Raw genomic sequence first — 22,246 nt, 5'->3', positions numbered from 1 at the left:
TTGGAGAACCTGGATTGATGTCTGGTCCCTCTCAGTCCCAAGAGCGAACAACTTCCCAAACAAAGAGCACAAACAAAAGCCTTCCCCGCCCCCCAAGATTTGAAAGTATCTTGTCCCCTTATTGGTCCTCTGGGTCAGTGTCAGCCAGGTTACCTGAGCTTCTTAACCCTTTACAGGTAAAAGGATTTTGGAGTCTCTGGCCAGGAGGGATTTTATAGTACTGTACACAGGAGAGCTGTTACCCTTCCCTTTATAGTTATGACAATGTTGAAGCTAATGAAGGACCTCTGTACGCTGCTCCATATACATATCCTGAGAACTTCGGTCTACCATCCGCAGACTGATGGGTTGGTAGAAAGGTTTAACTGAACCCTCAAGGCTTTGATAAGGAAGGTGGTAAGTCAGGACGGGAAGGATTGGGACACCCTACTACCCTACCTTATGTTCGCTATCCAGGAGGTACCTCAGGCCTCAACTGGGTTTTCAAGTTATTATACGGGCATCACCCCCATGGCATACCAGATATCGCCAAAGAGATCTGAGAAGCGGAACCCAATGAGAGGAGAAATATAATAGAGCATGTAATGCAGATGCGAGACCGGATAGCCCGGATTACCCCTATTGTACGGGAACATTCGGAGAAGGCACAGGAGGCCCAGTGAACCCATTACAATCACCAGGCAAAAATACGGCAGTTCCAACCAGGGGATCGGGTTATGGTGTTGGTACCCACGGCAGAAAGCAAGCTTCTGGCCCAATGGCAGGGGCCCTATGAGGTGGTTGAACCCATGAGGGAAGTAACCTACAAGGTGCGGCAGCCAGGACGCAGAAAACAAGAACAGATTTATTATGTTAACGTTCTGAAACCCTGGCATGCACAAGAGCATTCACAACGATCCAAAAAGACCTAACCCAGGAAAACAAGCCTTCCAAACAGGTAAGAGTGTCTCCTGATTTAACACCAGACCAGAAGAATGAGGTGTCTGAGATGATCTTCCGGAACCAAGACAAAACCGACTTGAACAACGGAGACATATCACCACATCGTCATGAACCCTGTGGCCAGAGTAAAAATGAGGCCCTATCGGGTGCCAGTGGCAAAAAGGGAGGAAATAAAAGCAGAAGTAAAAAAAAATGCTGGAGTTGGGGATCATCGAAGAATCTCACAGTCAGTGGTCCAGCCCAATCGTGCTGGTGCCCAAACCTGATAGCACCACAAGATTTTGCAATGACTTCCGGCGACTAAACGAAGTATCCCAGTTCGAGGCGTACCCCATACCTCGCATAGATGAGCTAGTGGACCGTCTGGGTAATGCCCGGTACTTGACTACCCTAGACTTGACAAAGGGGTACTGGCAGATTCCCCTTGCAGAAGTCGCAAAGGAAAAGACTGCGTTCTCTACACCAGAGGGTCTTTTTTAATATACTGTCCTCCCTTTTGGTCTACATGGGGCTCCAGCTACCTTCCAGACCCTCATGGACAAGCTATTATGCCCGCATAACAGTTATGCTGCTGCCTACTTGGACGATGTGGTCATTCATACCCCAGACTGGGAAAACCACTTGGAGAAGGTGGAGGCAGTCCTCGATACCTTCAGGTGAGCTGGCCTTACAGCAAACCCTGCCAAGTATGCTGTAGGGTTTACAGAGGCCAAATATCTTGGCTACATTGTGGGAAAAGGTCTGGTAAAACCTCACATGAACAAGTTAAAGGCCATACAAAATTGGCACCGACCAAGTCGCAAGAAACAAGTCTGGGCGTTTCTAGGTGTGGTGGGGTATTACCAACGATTTATCCCCCACTTTGCCACAAGGGCAAGCCCCCTGACAGACCTAGTCAAAGCCCGTGGACCTGATCTGGTGAGATGGTCTGACGCAGCAGAGGAAGCATTCACAGACCTATGGACTGCCCTCTGCAGTAACCCCGTATTGATAGCCCCTGATTTCACCAAGGAGTTTATCCTGCAGACGGATGCATCGGAAGTAGGGTTGGAGGCCGTTCTATCACAGATGGTCGGGGAGGAGGAACACCCAATTCTATACCTCAGTCGGAAACTCCTTCCAAGGGCACAAAAATATGCAGTGGTGGAGAGAGTATGCCTTGCTGTAAAATGGGCCATGGAAACATTGCGCTACTACCTGCTCGGGCGCAGATTTGTCCTCGTGACCGACCATACCCCTCTTCAATGGATGCAGCGGAACAAGGAGAAGAACACAAGGGTGACCAGATGGTTCTTATCCCTCCAACCTTTCCAGTTCCGAGTGCAACACAGAGCAGGGAGCCGTCATGGCAATGCCGATGGCTTGTCACGTGTGTACTGTCTGGCGTCCCAAGCTGCCCAACCCCTTGGTGTTGAGCAGGGGGGAGGGATATGTGACAGACCCAGACCAGTGGGGTACAGGAATCTGGTAGAGGGCAAATATACTGGTCACTGGATGAGGAGTTTTCTGTTCCCTGAGTGACCAGAGCAGGGACTGCACTAGAGTAATCAGGAATCTGCTAGAACCAGTTAAGGCAGGCAGGCTAATTAGGACACCTGGAGCCAATTAAGAAGAAGCTGCTAGAATCAATTAAGGCAGGCTAATCAGGGCACCTGGGTTTTAAAAGGAGCTCACTTCAGTTTGTGGGGCGAGTGTGAGGAGTTGGGAGCAAGAGGCGCAAGAGCTGAGAGTGAGAGGGTGTGCTGCTGGAGGACTGAGGAGCACAAGCGTTATCAGACACCAGGAGGAAGGTCCTGTGGTGAGAATACGGAAAGTGTTTGGAGGAGGCCTTGGGGAAGTAGCCCAGGGAGTTGTAGCTGTCATGCAGCTGTTACAGGAGGCACTATAGACAGCTGCAGTCCACAGGGCCCTGGGCTGGAACCCGGAATAGAGGGTAGGCCCGGGTTCCCCCCAAACCTCCCAATTGACCTGGACTGTGGGTTCTTCCAGAGGGGAAGGTCTCTGGGCTGTTCCCCAACCCACATGGTGAATCTCTGAGGCAAGAAAATCTGCCAATAAGCGCGGGACCCACCAAGATAGAGGAGGAACTTTGTCACAAAGGATACAAATTGCTATAACTGCCTCCAGTAGTTAGAGGCACAAAAGCACCTCACATTGACATCTGTATCCTAAAGCAGGTCTCAGGTCAGAATTAGAGGGGCTGTCATTGTGCCAAGAGCATCGTCTACATACAGCTCCACATATAAACAAACATGCATTGACAGGACACAGCAGACCACATCTGATATACTCCTCTATTTCATTCAAGTTGTGTAAGTGTCCTGAACATTATTTCCGGTTTTGGCACAAGGATTCAGTTCTCCCAACTCTTTTAGTTTCTATAAATTAAGTTCTTTACTCTGGCATTTGACTGAGCTAAGTAAAAATGCTTGTTTTTATCCAAGAGCAAAATACGGTGCTTTTTAGATCATAAGTCATACACTTTTCTAGTTTTTCTGTTTCTTTGCTATTTTTAAACAAAGTAAGCTATTACATTTGTGAAAAAGATATTCTGTAAATATTAACAATATTTTCTACAAGCTCTTAGGCATTTTATTCTATTTTAGTAACTTGTGAAATAAAAAGTCTATTGCCTTGGGTTTGTTGTCTAAGGGTTTGAGGATTTTCCCCGTTATATTCCAGATGTTTTTTTTCTATGGGTATCATAATGGTTCAGCATTCTATCATACTAACTGATCATCCGGGTTCACTATAGTTTTGTTCCTACAATAAGATTAGAAGCCCTTATTTTGATTTTTAAAGTATGAAGAGGAAAAGATCAGTGTAGAGAATTGCAAACAGTGTATTTTATGGTCTTCTGTTTACATATTTGTTCCCACTTGAAAATGATTAAGGTACATCAGTTTACTCATGTGGCCAGTTGGAATGCTAGTAATGAGAGTACACAGAAATATCGGTGAATAGTGTCCTTCTACTCAAAAATGTGATTTATATGAATTCTTTAGAGCATTTTGAAAAGGGAATTAAAGTTTCCAAGCTGGATCACATTGATGTGCTAGAAGATTCCAGTGGGTAACCACTGAGGATAGCCCTTAAGACTTTCGTAATTTAAAGAAATGTGAATAGCACGTATTTGTTGGAATTCTGACTCAGAGAGTGTACCTATATTTGCCTGTGTTTAACCTTTTTTTTCAAGTTACTGCACACCATCTTGCAAAATCAGGTAATACATTAAATAACTAATTAACATTAATAAGCAGTACTTGATTGCACTGCAGTTTCAGAGAGGCTCTACAAGCCTGACATTACATGATATGACTGGAACAATCCCCTGTTACCATCTTCAGATGGATACAAGGAGTCAGTAATATAACATAGATTTAATATCCTATTAATGTTAATTAGGTTTGCTTCACTTGATTCACTTTCTGTTACATCCTTGTCCTATAGCTTCTCTGTCCTTGATAGATGTAGGTATCTAGAGATGAAGTATAGTCATTGCCAGTTAACACTTGCTTTCATCGAGAAAGTTTTTGAAGTGTTGTATAGCTTATTCTTTTTGTCTGCTTTGTCATATAGTCTGCCTGTATTAAAATGAGTCATGGTAATATCAGTTTAGCTACAGTCTATAATGTATCACCTTAGTAACTCCTCTACAATCAAATAATGCTCATATAGCACCATAGAGATATGAGGTTTGTCTTCCTTCACAACTCAATGACCTCTCTACCAATTATCCGAGGCTCAAGATCAACCAGAAACAGTGAGAAACAGCATGAGGCAGTAGCTGAGTGTGAAAGAGAAGCCTAAACATTTCCAGAATAAACAACTGTGTTCATCTGTATCAGGCAGGGGGTCAGTCTCATCAGCAGAGGATGAATAATTGCTTACTGTGGGTATAACCAGAGTTTCAGAAGCAACCAACCTTTCGCTGCTTCTCCAAAAGCCCACCACTGTTTAACAGCTATCACAAGAAGGGTAATGGCTGCAGGGAATACATCACATCTCTTCTCTATGTGAGACAGATGCATGCATATCTATCATTCTCTATAGAGATAGAAAGAAAGACAGTCGTGTATCTTTATTTGATATTTTTCTCACTGTCTCTGATACTCACTATGGGATAGTATTAAAATGGAAAAAAGTCAATGGTTTTAATGATGGTTATGAAGGAGATTAGAGAGACACAATGTCAGATAGTAAACAGTCAGTTTTAGACTTCACTTAAATAGCTGAAAGCTAAGAAATAAAAATGACAACACAAGACGACAAAGCGCCAGCTTTAATTTATAAAGCAAATTTTACTTAACATTTTCTACTGATGCCCAGGCAAATTTCCGTGTATGCAGAGCCCTTCCCTCCTATGGTGACAATGAATTCATGACGTCCAGTAATACACAGAATGAAACAACGTTAATTTCAGCTTTTGGCCCAACCACTACACACCATAGCAGAGCCAGGACTAGAATTTCAGTTTCTTGATGCCTAGTTGCATACTGTCACTACATGAAAAGGAAGGGAAGTTTAGTGCTACTCAGAGCCAGGTTAATTGCTGCTTGTATTCCTGCCAGGGCCGGCTTTAGGCCGATTCCCCCAAATCGGGCACGGCGCCTAAGAATGCCCCGTGCCCAGCCAGAGTCCGGCAAGCCCCGCGGTCCCACTCTTTCCGCCAGAGTGCTGCAAGCACCGCCGCCCCACTATCCCGGCCGGAGCCCCGCAATCCCGTGGCCCCGCTACCCCCGCCAGAGCGCTGCAATCCCCGTGGTCCCACTACCCCGGCCGGAGCACAGCAAGTCCCGCGGTCCCGCTACCCCAGCCGGAGCCCCGCTACCCCGTGGCCCCGCTACCCCCGCTGGAGCGCTGCAATCCCCATCGCCCCGCTACCCCGGCCGCAGCCCCGCAACCCCGCGGCCCTGCTACCACTGGAGTTCTCCCTGAGTAGATGCAGAATACCAGGTACCTGGTGGGCTGACTTGGGATCTCTGCTGGTGTTTTGAAACACCTGCACTGTCTGAAATGACAGGTTCAAGTTCCTTAACAATGTCAACTCAAACCTTTGTTCTTCTGGGGTCAACTGAATGACATTTATTTATGTTGGTCTTTTGGCTGAGAACTTTAAAAACCAAATACCTGTCCAATCTGTGTGGAAATGAAGGGACAGATTTCAAAGAATATGATTTGGTCTGGGACAAAGGGGCCAGTGTCAGCCCCAGATTTTGTTTTGCTCCCCCACCCCAAGATTTTTCATAGGTCTATATGCTCCAATTTTTGTGCACATGCACACACACACATACACACACACATTGCAGGATCTATCATATGTAATGATCCATACAACTCTGCATTCCCCAACCAGAATATTTCTGAAATGACGCTCCTGCCGATTTCTAAAGCTCAGCCTCCCATATTATACATGCATTATGCATTTCATGTAAACTAAAGTCTATAACTGTTCCTAGAAATCTGAAGATAGGAGAACGGAATCAGATGCCAGGACTCCCTCTGTTGGAGTAGGGGTTTGACCTGATGTTTTTGAACATAATTCCCACTCTTCCCTACTCTTGTGCGGCACAAAGGGCCACCGTCTATCCCAGACGGTTACACTTCCATGACATTATATGTACGAAGTCTCCGAACCTCTTTGAAATCCTGCACTATGGAAGGCTCGATGCTTGTTTATTTGTAGGTTGCTGATATTCATGTCCTGGGTCCAGGTCGTAGTGCCCTCTCACTCCTGCCCCCCACCCCCTATACTTTGGTACTAAATTATGTTTGAAATCTCTTTGAAAATGTCACTGTCTCTTCCTTACACTACCTACATTTCTGAAAACAAACACCCTTTAGCAGACTGTGATATGCCCTTATGTGAGTGTGTGTGGGGGGGGGAATTGACCCAAGGAGCCTCCCCCTCTCTTGCACAGCCTAACACATAATGGAGGTGTACCTTACCTCCCCCCACTAGCTTGGCAGCCCTGGTCTTCATTTAACCCCTGTATGCTCACAATTTGGCAACTAGTAGCTCACAATTTGAAAGTCACAATTTGGCCCTCTGTAAGCAACAGTGCAGGTCAACTCCTAGTGAGCCTAATTCCTTCATTCCCCATTTTTTGGAGTTCTCTTTTTGGGACAAAGGATGTGTTGTACTGCTGAATGCTTACAACTCCCATTGAAGACAATAAGCCCAATACTGCAGCCTGTGGACTGGGGAGTTCTGTATTCAATTCTTAGTTATGCTGCATACTGTCTCTCACTTAGACCCTCTGTGGCTCAAGTCCCTATTGGTATAATAGGAATACTACTACTTACCTACCTCACAGATGTTGTAAAGATGAACTCAATGTCTGATGGGAACCCACACTATGAAAATGGGACATATCTAGGTGGGCAATGATTGTGAGATCTTTTGAGACTGAACTTCCATTGAAGTCAATGATAATTTTGCCTGAGTAAGGAATAAATAAAAACTTCCAGTTTTAGCCAAGTAACTGTTGCTGATGCTCAGCACGTCTCAGGATTTGGTCCTCTGGATGTGATATAACTGTTTTTATCTTAGCCCCCCTAGATTCAAAGCATGGCTGTTTTGCAGCACGCCATTATTTTTTCACCATACAAATGTTATATGGTCCTAATTTCTGTGATAATGGCATTTTTTCTCTTATGAGGCTGGCAGAGTCCATTCTGATTCATGGCTAGCTAGAACGCAGTAGCTGCCCATCTTTAAAATAACTCCATGCAGACTTTCTTAATTCATATCATATATGTTGTAGCTTTTAAAATACATTAGGGAGTAGTGTTCCTTTTTGTGCACTGGCATCATTTTGCTGTCCTGAGTCTTTGTATAAATTTTTCATTATTGTTGCAACACATCTCAAGGTGAAAATAGAAATACTCTGCCTGAATTCAAACTAAATATTTTGAAACAGTTTTCTTTTGTTTTATTGACTTTCCCAGCGAAATTGAAAGGCTGAGATAACACAAGTAGAACACAGCACTGATGTGACAGGTAGGTTAACATTGTTAGAATTTTTCTTACAAATGCCAGCAAGCATTAGAAACAAAAAGGACCTCTTCCTGCCTGTTAAAATCAATGGGAATGTTGAGCACAGAGGGCTGTTTGGGAGTTATGTGGACCTTGCATAGGTGGGTAGGAAAGGCTTTTTACACCTTCTTTGTCCACTGCAACTGGCCAAGCAGAATCAGGTACTAAATGATTCTTTACAGAAATGATCTGATGACCGCAGTCTGTCCACAATGGACCAGATTGTAGCCTTTGCTGCATTCTAGTGCAGTGAAGTAAAGTAATGTGGTATGTGGAGCCTCCTTACTCTCCTGCACCTGTAGGGAAGGAAAAAGAGTAGCAGGATAGGAGGGAGAAGAGTAGCCTCAGCAGGGCCACCATTCCCCCTACTATTCAGGTGAGCAGTGCCTTGCTCTGTCTCCCACCCCCATCCTTTGCAGCTGGAGCAGCAGAGCCAAGTGCACTAGGGAAAGTAATCTGTGCCAAGTGCACAGTATACAGACAGTGTAGATTATTTTACTTTTCTCCCCCTGCTCCCCACCCCAGAGCAAATAATGAGCTAAAGAGCAGATTACAATTGAAGTCACAATTTGATTAACGGTCAGCTCCTCCTCAATCACCATGGTACCTAAGCGCTGAAGGAACCTGGCTCTACCAGAACTTATCCTGTCCCTCTTCAAATGGAAGAGGGACTGCAGGACATGGGCAATTGGTCCGCTTCCAGGCCCAAGCGAATATGTGTAACCCACACACCTCCTGGGTGTGGTGTTCTGTCCCATCTAGTGGCACTGAGACCACTTAGAAAGAGAGATAAAATGAGTCTGCTCTACAGCCTTTGCTAACAGCCAGTTGGCTTTTAGCTCATGTTGTCAAGGCTCATGCACTAAGCTTCAGAGGTCCCAGATTCAATCCCACCTGCTGACGACCAGTGTCTGTCAGCATTACATATGCACTACCCCTTGCCCATGGTTTGTGGCATAACCACAACTGAGTCCTTCAATGAAAAAATCAGATTTAGAGCTCTCCAAAGCCTGCCAAAATCAGTTGGAGTCTTTCCATTGACCTAAATGGGTTTTGGATCAGGCCCTATGCACCTAGGCTGGGATTTTCAAATGAGCCAAAAAGTCACCCACATTTCCTTGTTATTACTAAGGTAGTTGGGAGCCTAACTCCTCTATAATTCTTTACAAAGCCCAACCTCTAGATGTGGGCCTTATAGCTAATCCATAACTGATGTTTCAGCAAATGACACCTCTGATCAGAAGAACCTACTGCTTAGGCCTACTTTGACCTACTGATGTAAGTGCAACTATGGAACATTTAGGCCTGGTCTACACTTGGGGGGTGGAGGGGTGGGAATCGATCTAAGTTACTCAACTCAGCTACATGAATAATGTAGCTGAATTCGACGTACTTAGATCGACTTACCTACACCTCTCACCGAGTCAACTGCTGCCGCTCCCCCGTCGACTCTGCCTGCACCTCTCACCGAGCTGGAGTACAGGAGTCACCGGGAGAACACTCGGGGATCGATTAGACGCGATAAATCCTCCCCGCTGGATTGATCGCTGCCTGCTGATCCAGCCAGTAGTGAAGACATACCCTTAGTGTGTGGAGCAGGATCTACACAGCCACTTAGTGCATAGCAGGCTAGAGAACTGTAGATTTACCCTTGACCTTGTCATAGACTGCTGCCATGTAGACAATTCCCTAAGAAGTTGTCCATACTATAAAAAAACGTAGCAAGACCTGCTCTTTGGGTTTGGGTGTAGAATGAACGATTGAGTTGTATTTAAAAAAGAAAATCTAGTAACTTACATTCAAACGAGCCATTATGGGTGGCTTAATTCACCATTATGGTTAAAATTAAAACATCCAAATGAGATAAAATAATGCTTCAAATATTCAGGCCAACAGTGTGTGCCTCAAGAGATAAGACTGTCTCTTAATTAAACTAACAATGAAAAAAGAAGCAAACTGCAAGAGTTATTTTCAGGTTCTTGACATCTCCACTAATGAATCATACAAAGCCACAAAGGTTATTTTAGACATCACAAAAGGAGTGCACAATGCTTTTTTTGTAACAAACTTCATTTGTAAAGCTTGTTTCTATTCTTTTTATATAAGATAGAGTACAGTAGTACATTAACTTGCATTCTCTGCCTTGCATGAGAAGCTAAGAGACATTTCAGCACAGTTCCCACTGCTTTGTATTCTTCACAGGTCTGAACCCAGTTTGAGGAACATCAGGAATGTTTGGATATTGCCTCCAGTATACCAACCAATCAAGAAAATCCAAAATCCAATGAATTCTCTGCTTTGTGACAATCAATCTTTATTCTCTCTGCATGCACATTTATCAACAAAAGTGGCAGTTTTTGTTTCTTTCTTCTTTTTTTGTCTTTCAGGTTCAAAGTTCCTCATGAGTCAGATGAAAATATTAATTATTTGGTCAGACATTCATGTATAGCATTAGACAGTCTCCCAGCAAAAAATAAGATTCTAAATTTCTCTGTGGAGGGGAATTGGGGGGAGGGGGAGAATTGTTGATAGAAGTGAAATTGCATCCTGCCTTTGATGAAAGGAGTGTGAGTAATGTAATACATATTCTCAGCAAAAACTGCTGTACCACATAGCCAGATTTTAAAAGAAACTTGTTCTAAATTCAGCATGTCTTAGATCTGGACAGTTTCATGTTTATCTGCCTGCCTTTGCTCTCACTTATTCCAGTATCAGAGACATTGCTAGGGGTCCCACTGTTATGGTTGTTTAAATTAGAAGTAGTGCCTAGAGCTTCCAACTGGGATTGGGCCCCATTGTGTGTGGCACTGTGCAAACACATAGTAGGAAACAGTCCTTGCCCCCAAAGGCTAACAATCTAAATATTGATGCCAGAAAAGAGACATCACCCACTATGATTTTGACTTCTCTTGGACTAGAGAACCACTCTTGGTTGTGAAGCATACAGCAGCTGGGATGGATGTAGGATGGTCCCTGAGGTGGATGGAAAGAAGATCCATCAAAGACTGGAACTAATGCCCATGACAATAGAACTGGTTAAAGCTGCAGTTAACATTTTCTGCTATGGGTTAGAGCAGTGGTGGATTAGCCATAACAAACTGTGGGGGGCCCGGAAAAAATCCGCCACTGGGTGGGCAGCGGGGAAGCCCTCGTGACCCGACCCCACTCCCTGGTAGCAGCACCTGGGGGAGTGGAATGGGGGAATACCCATGCCCCGATCCCACTCCCCCTGCAGCAATGCCAGATGGGCAGGGTAGGACGGGGGAAGCCCCACCACCCCCTGACCCTATCCCAGGCAGAAGCCGGGGACAGGGGAAGCCCCCAGCGCCCCGACCCCACTCTCCGGCAGAAGAGCTTCTCCAGTTTTGAGGCCACCCTTGGGAGGGGGCAAAAGGGAGCAAATGGGTTGTGGGGTCGCAGTGGAGGGCAGAATGAGGGGGACCCTGGGTGGAACAGGTCATGGCCCAAGGAAGCGGCAGAAAGGGGTGGGGCCCTGGGCAGGGCTGCAGGCCGAAGGGGTGGGACCACAAGTGGAAGGGGTGGGGGAGGAGCCCCACACTTACTCTGTCCCAGGGCCCCAGGAAACCTTGATCTGCCTCTGGGTCACAGTGTACCTTTAGGCCCAGCACTGAACAAAGCAATGGTGCATAAAAGCTGTACCACCTCAAGAGTAAACCTGGAAGATATTGTGCACAATTTCCTCTCTGCTTCCTTCTTGCGCCAGTTGGCAAGATGTGCATGTGGGAAATGAGCCTTAGCTCCGCACAATCTTTCCTATCCTGCTTGAGGTGGGGAAAAAGATGCAGTGTGCCTGCTTTTTCCTGTACAACCATACATAATGCCTGGGTAGCTTGTGGGTGCGGGGGTGTTCTTCTTATTCCCCAGCACTGGTCTGTAGTTAGGGTGACCAGACAGCAAATGTGAAAAATTGGGACAGGGGGCAAGGGGTAATAGGAGCCTATGTAAGAAAAAGACCCCAAAATTGGGACTGTTCCTATAAAATTGGGACATCTCGTCACCCTATCTGTAGTTAAGCCACAATCTAAACGTTAGTATTTTGTAAAGATAGACCTGACCCACAACATTTCAGAGTTTAAGGTTGTTCGCAGCTGAGGTTTTGGTAGATGATCAGCATATAGCAATGGGTTAAGGCAGTTGTTTTCCCCTTTTTTTCATATGTGGACCCCTAAACATTTTTAATGGAGGTACGGACCCCTTTGTGAATTTCAGACATAGTCTGCGGATCCCCAGGGATCCACGGATCACAGGTTGAAAACCACTGGGTTAGGGAGATGGTACTTAATTAACTTTATAGCACACAATTGCTGCATTAAACCATATATCATACAAAGCCAATGTGAATAAATCAACTCTAACATTACTTTTATTTAGTGCCATAGGAGTTGCTGTTAACTCTGAAGTCAACATTAATAATATTTAGCATTCCCATTAATGGGCTAAAGCTGCACGTTAATTATAGAATCCTAGAAATGTAGGGCTGGAAGGGACCTCAAAAAGTCATCAGGTTCAGCCACCAGCACAGAGGAAGGATCATGTAAACGTAGACCATCCTTCACAACCTTTTCTTAAAAACCTCCAGTGATGGGGATTCCAGAGATTCCCCCGAAAGCCTATTCCAGAGTTTAACTATCCTTACAGTTGGAACATTTTTCCTACTATCAAACAGAATTCTCCCTTGCTACACATTAAGCCCATTACTTCTTGTCTACCTCCAGTATACATGAAGAACTATTAATCACCATCCCCTTTATAACAGCCCTTAATATATTTGAAGACTGTTATCAGGTCCCCCTTGGACTTCTTTTCTCAAAACTAAACAGGCCCAGTATTTTTAACCTTGCCTTATAGGTCAGGTTTCCTAAACCTTTTATCATTTTTCTTGCTCCTAGTAGATGCTACTAACCTGGCAATAATTGATAATGTCAGTGAGAAAAGAGAAATTTTAGAAAGAGAATTGAAGAAACTAGATATATCAGCTGGAATTAAAGGAGGAGATTCAACCTGGAAAATGCCAGCTAATACTGTGCATTGGAGGAAATATAATCCATGCCACACTCACTCAGTGGAAGGGAAAAACCTGGGGAAAAAGCTAATGTTAATAGTCTACTGTAGCGGTGATGGTTAACAGTAAATTTGATATAGCTTGCAGTGTGGCATAGCTGAAAAATGTTTCTTCTTCTTCATGCTAAGGTCCCCAGATCCATCACCAGACTAGTCAGTTGCTGGCAGCAATAATTACTGCGGTTTATCATGTCCACAATACCCTCCTTCTGCCGGTGGTGCATGTCCTCACCAGGGCCACTTGCACTCACCTAAGTGGGGCAGTGTGGGGGGCTGTCAGCCCTGTGTGGGGTCATAGTTGGAGACTTGCTGCCAGGACCTGACAGCCCAGGCTGTCGGCTCTGCATGGAGCTCATATTGCCTGTCAGCACTGCACAGGGCTTACAGCTGAGAGCTCCGCGCTGAGCCGACAGCCCAGGCTGTCAACACCCAGCAACGGGGCTCACAGCTGTGAGTTCTGTGAGGTGCTGACAGGCGATGTAGATAATGCGACACAGTGTCTGTGTTACATCAACCTACGTGTTATGCCTCTCCTGGAGGTGGAGTTATTAGGTCGGTGTAGTGGGGGACTTACATCTGTGGGCACAACCCTGTAGTGTGGATACTTACAGAGTTAAGTTGACGTAAGCTGCCGTATGTCAACCTAACTCTGTAGTGTAGTCCTGGCCTGAGAATCACACTATTTTCAGGTCTCTTTGAGTCTCTATCCTTTCCCTAGTTCCCTTGATGCTCCTGGGGGAAAATAATATTCAAGACACACTTAAAAAGCGCAGCAAACTCCCCATCACCATCCCTTGTGCTGGCTCAGTTGAGCTAAGGATGTGACCACTCCTCATCAGACATGGCAAACCTGTGGAAAAAATGAAGAAATTGGGCTTGTTTTTGGCTTAATTGGCTCGTTAGTTGCTTGTTGGCTAGGTTTTGGCTTGTTGCTTGTAGCTTCTTTTTTTTGATCGGCTTCCGACAAGCAGAGGCAAGGGGGGTCAAGCAGGGTCAATGTGGGGAGAGTCAGGGGTGCACACCGGGCCTACTACAGTACCAGACTGCACAGTGGGAGGATCTATCATATAGAGTGTTGGGGTTCTTAGAGATTGGCTTGTTTTGGCCTTTATTTGAAATGGGATAGCTTGATTTTTGGCTTATTATCAAAGTTGGGGTGCTTATTTACCACATTAAAGTTGGCAACTGTGCTCCTCATCCCTCTCCACTAATTTCTCACTCATGTGTGTTGGAGGGAATGTAGTGGCCCCACAAAGGCTACTGTTCCTCCTGTGTGTAGCGCACTGATCTGGTTAGGCAGTCGGGGGGAGGGGGTGGAAAGCTGTTTACATCTCCTCATCTCCGTGAACAGCATCATAAGGTCCAGTTACAATCTGACCTAAAGAAAGGAAATGATGTCATAAGCAAGAACAGAATACAGTTCCAGGGTGATACATTCCAACACTTTTATTACGGGCAAACTCAATCCCAGTGGAACTGAGGAAACGAATAATACTGGCTAGAGCCAGGCATAGTGTGAGCAAGAATTGTGAAAGCTGCCCATATGCCTCTGCCAATATGTCTCAATCTTGACTTGTGAGATTTTTGTAACTGAAATACTTGGACTATTCCTTATATTGTCTTGTGTTATGTGTATCCTTCTACAGTGAAATGAGCTATCTTATTTTCCTGCATGACCCTGGCAAGATTTGAAGTTTGGTTTCCAAAGAGGAAACATTAGGGTACTAATGTGGGGCCTCATCCTACAGCAGCCAGTGGGTCTTTTGCCATTCAGCACCCTAGGAGCAGGATGAGGCACACCATCTACTCTTTCATTTTCCAATATACCTAGTAAGTGGAATAACTAAGTGGTTGTTTTGGGGAAATACATCATCACCTGATAAAAATCCTGTTGCTGATTAGGATGGATGGGGACATTTATCTCCTGTTGACAGCTTTGGAGGAAAGGGAGATAAGTGAAGCTATTGAAATTGTAAAGAGACCTTTCAGCTTTAACAACTCTGACAGCTATCCTCTTACCTCCATACAGTATGTTTGCCATCATGATAATTAGATTTTTGTTAGCCTATTGTTGGTTCCTGTATTTATAATGTAGTCTTCCTGCAATGTTTGTAGATTTCATCTGGCTTTTCAAGATAACGTTAACTATAAACCTGACAAAACGTCAGTAAATCGTAGCACACATTTTCTTACAAGGAGCCTCTCTTTCTTTCATGTTTACAACAAACAACCATGATTTGGCAGACTAGAACAAAACCGAGTTTGTTCTTTTTAGCTGAAAGAAACATTCTTCTTTTTGTATATCCCTTTGGGATTCACCCAGTTAAAACACTTGAGAATAGACTGCTATGTCAACTACATATATTCAGATATGTGGGGGGAAGCCACAAAATTCCATTTTGAATTTGAAAAATGAAGGTGTATTTGTAGTCCAAGTGGCATGAACCACTCACATACAGCAGACAAGCAGAGACTAGGAATTTGTAATTTGAGTGACAACTTCAAATAAAATTTAGCTGACTGCAAAATCATGTTTGGGACTATTCTACCTGGGTCACCTGGAAATGCCAAAAGGGGCTAGTGGTTTAGGACTAGACTGTGACATGGGTTGGACACTCATTCAAGTGAATAAGAAGGAAACCCTCTTTATAACCTTATGAGCATTACCCAGACCTTGTGGTCTAGGTGCACGTGAGAAAACCTAATTCCATGGAGCATGTAGGTGGGGAGGTAGTGGGAATGGGAAAAGTCATGTCTTCACTCTCACCTATACATAAATACTAGTTGCCAATGCAGTTGTGTCAACATGAGGAATATCATAATCTGCTGCTGTAGGCCAACCAGAAACTACCACAGCATCAGAGCAAGGAGGATGTAGGAGAGAAATTGTGGTTCAAAGGTATGTGGTCCCACCAGCAATACAGTTGGCCTTTGCCTCTGAGAAGACACTGAAGCAATAAAAGAATCATACATGGAGCTCCAAAATATGCATAAAATTTGATGGTAAACTGATCCTACACAATTTGCTTGGAAGAAGCTACGCGCTGTACATCAGAGTAGACATTGGGGAAAGAAAGAACCAGATAGGGAAACATTTGGAACTCCCTCTGAAGTTGGAGGGAGTTCTTAATGCAAATTAATTGCAAACTCAAGCCTGCAAAGTGGCAAGTGATCAGTTATATATCAGTTTCTGTGGCAACGATCAAGCATATAACCCACAGTTACCATAGTTAAATCTATACAGCATGTACATTCCTCAGATACTGTTTGCTTGTAATCAGATATAAATTAATCCCAGGATGGAGAGGAAAAAAGTGTATACAACACAACACATAAAATAAGCTATGCACTTACCTGGACATACTGACAACCAGTCAAAATGATTTTATTTTTGTTCTTTCAAGTGTAGCCAAACAAAAAACAAACAAAAAAACCCAACAACAACCAAGAAAATGTGTTCATTTGTTCTGACAGAAACAGAAATAGTCCTTCCTGTGACAGGTATAGTGGAGCTAAAGAGACAGAAGATAGATAGATAGATAGATCATCTTCTTGGCAAAGGCTGTAAAGTAATGTAAATTAGCCCCTTCAGGTACAATCCTGATCATCCCGGACTTTATTTTTCCTATTAACACTGTACAAGCAAAGAAACATTTTCATTTAATCTATAATACATTATAATCTGGAGAAATATTTCAGAGATATGGGGCACATCCACAAAATTTACATCTTGACTTAGATCTTCTTCAAAGACTGGGAAGTAGATAGCTCTGGCAATTGGGTGCAGCCCCCATCTCTAATTTCAAAACTAATCTTAGGCTGTGTCTACACTATGGATCTCCTGCCAGCATAATTAAACCACCCCAATGAGTGGTGGTCACTACATCGGAGGAAGAGCATCACCCAGCAACATAGCTCTGTTCACACTGGCACTTTTGTCAGTGAAACTTATGTCCATCAAGGGTATGTTTTTTTTTCCACACCCCTGACCGACAAAAGTTTTACCAACAAAAGTGCTACTCTAGATGTAGCCTTAGAATTTCTTCACTATTGTCTTTTACCAAGACTAGCCACTGCGAAATTCATCCAGGATCAATTTGAGTTATCACTGCTAATACCCAAAGATCTTATAAATAACATCTTATACATAACATATTTTAAGACAAAGTTTCAGGCACCTTTACTGTCATAAATAGTTTGTATTAGCTTTGTCTGTGCTACAGTGTCTCTAATGCTCTTAGTTGTCTACTTATTTTCTAGGCCAAAATCCTGTAGTCCATACTCAGTCCTTAGTCCAGCAAAACTGTCATTGAATTTAGTGAGTAAGGAATATATAAGCACAGAATTTGGCTCATACCACATCTGATCCAACACTGAGGTCCATATTTCTGCACCTGCCAAGAACCAAATGTGGGATACAGTGAATGGTGAGGACAATAAAAATTAACCATGCTGGAAACATAAAATGTTGTGATGAAAATGCATTGCTTTAGCACAAATAACTCCCCTCCATCCCCCGATGTGTAAGGGGGCTCTTGGCTTCTTACTGAAAATTAGTGTGTGTGTGGGGGGTGGTTGATTGGCCCTCTCCCAATACTAAAAGAAAGGGTAAGGGCCAAAGAGAAATAAGAATCCTGAGACTGACAGTCCCCAGGGATAATGGAGAGAGGCCAACCCCCCATCTTAGCTCAATTGACGAAGCAGGCAAGCCGATAAGGGAGTCAAGAGCCTGGAGTCCTGTCCTCCAGGTGAACTGCAGCTGCCTGAGCCAGGGTGGGGGGGTAATAGGTGCCTATATAAGAAAAAGTCCCAAAAAAACAGGACTGTCCCTTTAAAAATGGGACATCTGGTCACCCTAACTGTGAGTCAGGGCCGAGCTACAGTGGGGAGCTGTGGGACCAAAGCCAGGATAGCCGACACCGGCTGTGCCACAAGTAACTCTACAGCCGAATGTGGTGAGCAGCAGGGGAGAGCAAGATGGGGACCTTGGACAGAGAGTCCGATGCAGGGAGATGTCGCCAGATAAAAGGGCCATGAAGGCTGGACTTGGGGGCGGGGGACACAACTCTGATGGGAGGGCCAGTACTGGGGAGAAGGGTCCCTGCCACCTAGACCCTCAGGATGTTTGGCCATCATCAGAGCAGGTGTCTTACCCACGGTATCACCGGAGCGCAACCAAGGCCTGGGAGGGAGACCTGGAGCATGTAAGGAACAGACTATGATCTTTTCTTATGTTCCAGAGACAGCTGTTTAAGGTGTTCCCTGTGCCCATAGGGCGGGCCCCTTGTTCCTTTAACACATGGGTAGCAGGTATCAAAGGCTGGGGGGGGGTAAGTCTTTCCTAACCCAGACTGTGACCCCGCCCACACTCCGCCTCAAGGCTTGGGCCAGTGGCCAGGAGCGGGCCAGGGTACCTCAGCTGGCCCAGGGGATGGCCAGCCAGCACAGCTTGTGTGGCTGGGGCCAGCAGGTGCGGCTGGGATGAGCTGGCTGGGACTCCTCTGGCCGTGCGGGGGCCATTGGAGCTCTTCCAGCTGGGGTGGAGAGGTGTGGGGCTCCCCTGGCCACTGGGTAGAAGGAGTTGGAGTGAGAACTCAGATCCTTTCCCTATCCAATTCCACCAGGGTATTGCAGAATCCAGGAAAGTTCCCCACAATTGCAGGACCATTTCCCTGCTTACAGATGTCAATAACTTTAAGCAATAAAAAGGAGCGGGGCAATAAATTGGTTTGGAAGGTAGGTTACACAGAGACCAAAATGTGTGTGAGACTGTTTCATTACAACACAAAAAGAGCTTTGATACAGAAAAGAAGATAAAATGTTTCAAACAGTACTGAGAAGCAGCTGTCCTTAATGATTTCAAAAATAAAATAAAATGAAAATAATAGAATATTGCAACAATTATATTATGATATGTCAGTAGTAGCACATATTATTACAGTTATTGAAATAATGTAAGATAATATAAAAATAAAACATTTTCTAAAACTGACATTTTTTGGAAATTCCATTTCATGGAAAATTTTGAAAATACTTGTTTCATTCCAATTCGGAATGAAAACAAATTTTGAAATGTTGAAATGTCACACAAAATAGAAATTCCATGTTTTGAGCAGCTCTACTTTCCATAGATCTTATTGGGAGCTGGATCACTCCCATTGGGCCTGATATTGAAACTTTTACTCATGCTAAGTAGCACTTATACCATGAGCAGCCCTTTTGTTTCAGTGTGACTGCTTGTGTAGCGAAGTATTACTCAGCGTGAGGACTCACCACTCTGTCTCATAGTGATTTCTTTATACAGCAATACTAAAACGGGCCATCTCTCACTCTCAAAAATATAAAAAAGTAAATATCATAATATTATTATATAAATAACATAATAATAAAGATGCTTTATTTTCAACTGTAAACAGTTACATGCAGATACATTTTATTAAAGCTAATGTAAAAATTATATAATAGATAGGTTAAGTTTGCTTGTTTGTACATCTGGGTATAATGCTTAAATTATCGAAAAGTACAAAGGTTGGTTTAAAAGTCATACAATACATATAGTACATAATCAGCAATAACCCACATTTAGATTAATAAATCTAACAATACAGTTTAGATATTAGTATCCAAGTATTTGGGTACATCACTCATGAAAAGTTATATAGAGAGTTGGTTGTGGAAAGCAAATATAGCAATGAGTGAAGATTGTCCATACTAGAGTTTGACCTAAACCAAATTACAAATCCAAACAACCCTGAATTTTGAGGATGTTCCACTCTAGAGACCCACTCTGCTATTCAGATCCAAATATCACAGAAGAGCAAATGTTTTGATTTGGGCCCCAGTCCTGCAAATTACAATTCATGGACAGCCCTTGCGCTTGCACATTTACTGCAGTGGGATTCCACAGGAGTGCAGGGGTCTGTACATGCATTGTAACTTGGTTAGGATCCTTAATGACTAATTAAGCATTCCTCCCTAACGGCACTCCTACACATTGCCCAAAGGGTGAGCGTGGAGTTTTTTCCACCCTGTGCCATTTCTGTGGGGCCAGGGAAGTGGGATGCAATGCCATACAGCCACTATTCCATCATTCCACACCCATCCTGACCTCACACCGGCATCTCCTCTGGACACCGGAGTGAAAAGGGCAATCTTTGTCTTCTTTCAACGCAACAAGCTTTCCTTATTTTTGTTCTTGAGTGCTGTGTCTAGCCAGGTTATCTCCTCTGCTATTACATTAGCTAACATAATGTACAAGTGATATTAAAATGATCTTCAGACCTCTGCCTCAGCAATCTGTTAATATATTAGTCAGTTAATCTAGGAGACCTATTGTCAGTTTTCCCCCCTCATCTTCTCCCTGCCCCCTCAGGAGAAGCTTTAACACTGGAGGCTCACTCCTCTGATGCTGTAAGATGGTACAGAAGGTCAAGAAGAAAATAGGGGAAGAATTTACAGGGATGGAAACCAATAAAGCTGGCCATAAATGTGCAGCCACTCTGTACGGAATGAAGATGAGTTCCTCCTGTAATGTAGAGGGTAATTTCTTTTCTAAATGCATCTTCCATTTTACTTCTGTACCTTTGCCCTGCCTCAAACTTTCAGCTTTTCCCCTGGCTCCATTATTTAATCTTGTCATTGCTTCATTGATCACTTGGCTCCCACAATGCAAAGAGTTTAAAACCTTCTCTGCTATCTCTGATTCTTTGCCCTAGTGCCAGCTCTAAAATATAACTCTTTACACTTGATATAAAGATGAGAAAGCTAATGGTGTTTGAAGAGTAGTATAATTTGAAGTTCGGGTTATTTAATTCAGATTTCAACTAAAATCTCCCATCCCCACATCTTCTGCACCACTGTATCTTTAGCCATTCCTTCTCATATCTAGTCTATATTTCTGAATACACAAACAACAAAAGTGATAGCAAGGACACAGTTACAGTGTGGTGTTATCACACTGTCAATTTGACTTTAGAGTAGGAGTGTATCTTAAGGCCTGAATTGTGTCTTGAAGGCATAATGGGGTAGCACAGCAACAGTGATTCATGGAGGAATTCTGGCTGGCTCAGCCAAGTTGGACCCACTGGAGCTGCTGTTCCACCACTCTTAGGAAGGGTGCAGCTTGTACTCCCTTCCACATCCAGCCAACCCTATTAGCCACTGCATGGGGGTCTGAGGCCATCACCCATCCTCACTCTACTGCCTTTTGCCTCTTTAAAGAAGCTAGCACCACTGATGATGCTAGCAAGGATGCTGAGCACTGGTAAATCTGATCCTAAACATTTTTGAAAATCTGGCCTCTGTCTGCTGGTGTCTGCCTGGTGATGTGTGTGGGGGTGTGTGGAGAGAGAGTCAGAAAGAAGGTTCCTTATCCCCTTTTCCTCCTTCACACCCACACAAGCTCATCCACAGAGTAACCTGAAGTATACATATTCCCAACCTGACTGTTACACTGATTGCAATGACATATAGGCATGCAGAAGATGAGAACTACTATGCTAGCATTTGAAGAGATAAAACATGATGGTACTAACAATTAACTTATTTATCAAACAGTATAAAATATCGTAGTTGTTTTTTCATATAAATAACTCCATTTTTAGAAGTTAGCTGCCAACATCACATTAAATAGAAGCAGCAACTGTACTTTTAAAAGAAAAAAACATGCAGTTTTTCTTCAAGTATAGTCAAGTATATGTAAGCCCTATGGTCAGAAACTCCAGAGGAGAAAGAACTCTCTACTTCTTTTATTGGTTAAAAAGGAAAAGGCTGCTGGTGTACAGTGCTTCATTTGCATAAGTTACCAACCCACAATTCCTCTAGTGACACTAGATAAATGATAGAGCTAGGCAGGAATCAGATTTTCATTGCATGGTGATTTCAATTATTTTCCTCTTCTCAAACAGAATGAAAAAAAAATAGAATTTCAGGCAAAATGAAATTTTAAAAATTGTTTTGTGTTGATCGATTTTTTTAAATTGAAATGGTTTGTTCTGGTTTTGATTTTTTAAATGTTGATATATCTATCTATATATCTATATCTATATATATTATATACAGTTTTAGATAACATCACATTTAAAATTGAAACAAAAAGCCATTTTGAAATGGAAAATCTAAACATTCCTTTTGACCATATTTGAATATTCCATTCTCTTTTTTTTTTTCTAAACAAAACTTAAT

The sequence above is a fragment of the Trachemys scripta genome, chromosome 2 (genome assembly GCF_013100865.1).
Source record: "Trachemys scripta elegans isolate TJP31775 chromosome 2, CAS_Tse_1.0, whole genome shotgun sequence".
Taxonomy (NCBI): Eukaryota; Metazoa; Chordata; order Testudines; family Emydidae; genus Trachemys; species Trachemys scripta.
Note: the sequence above shows the minus strand (reverse complement) of the source record.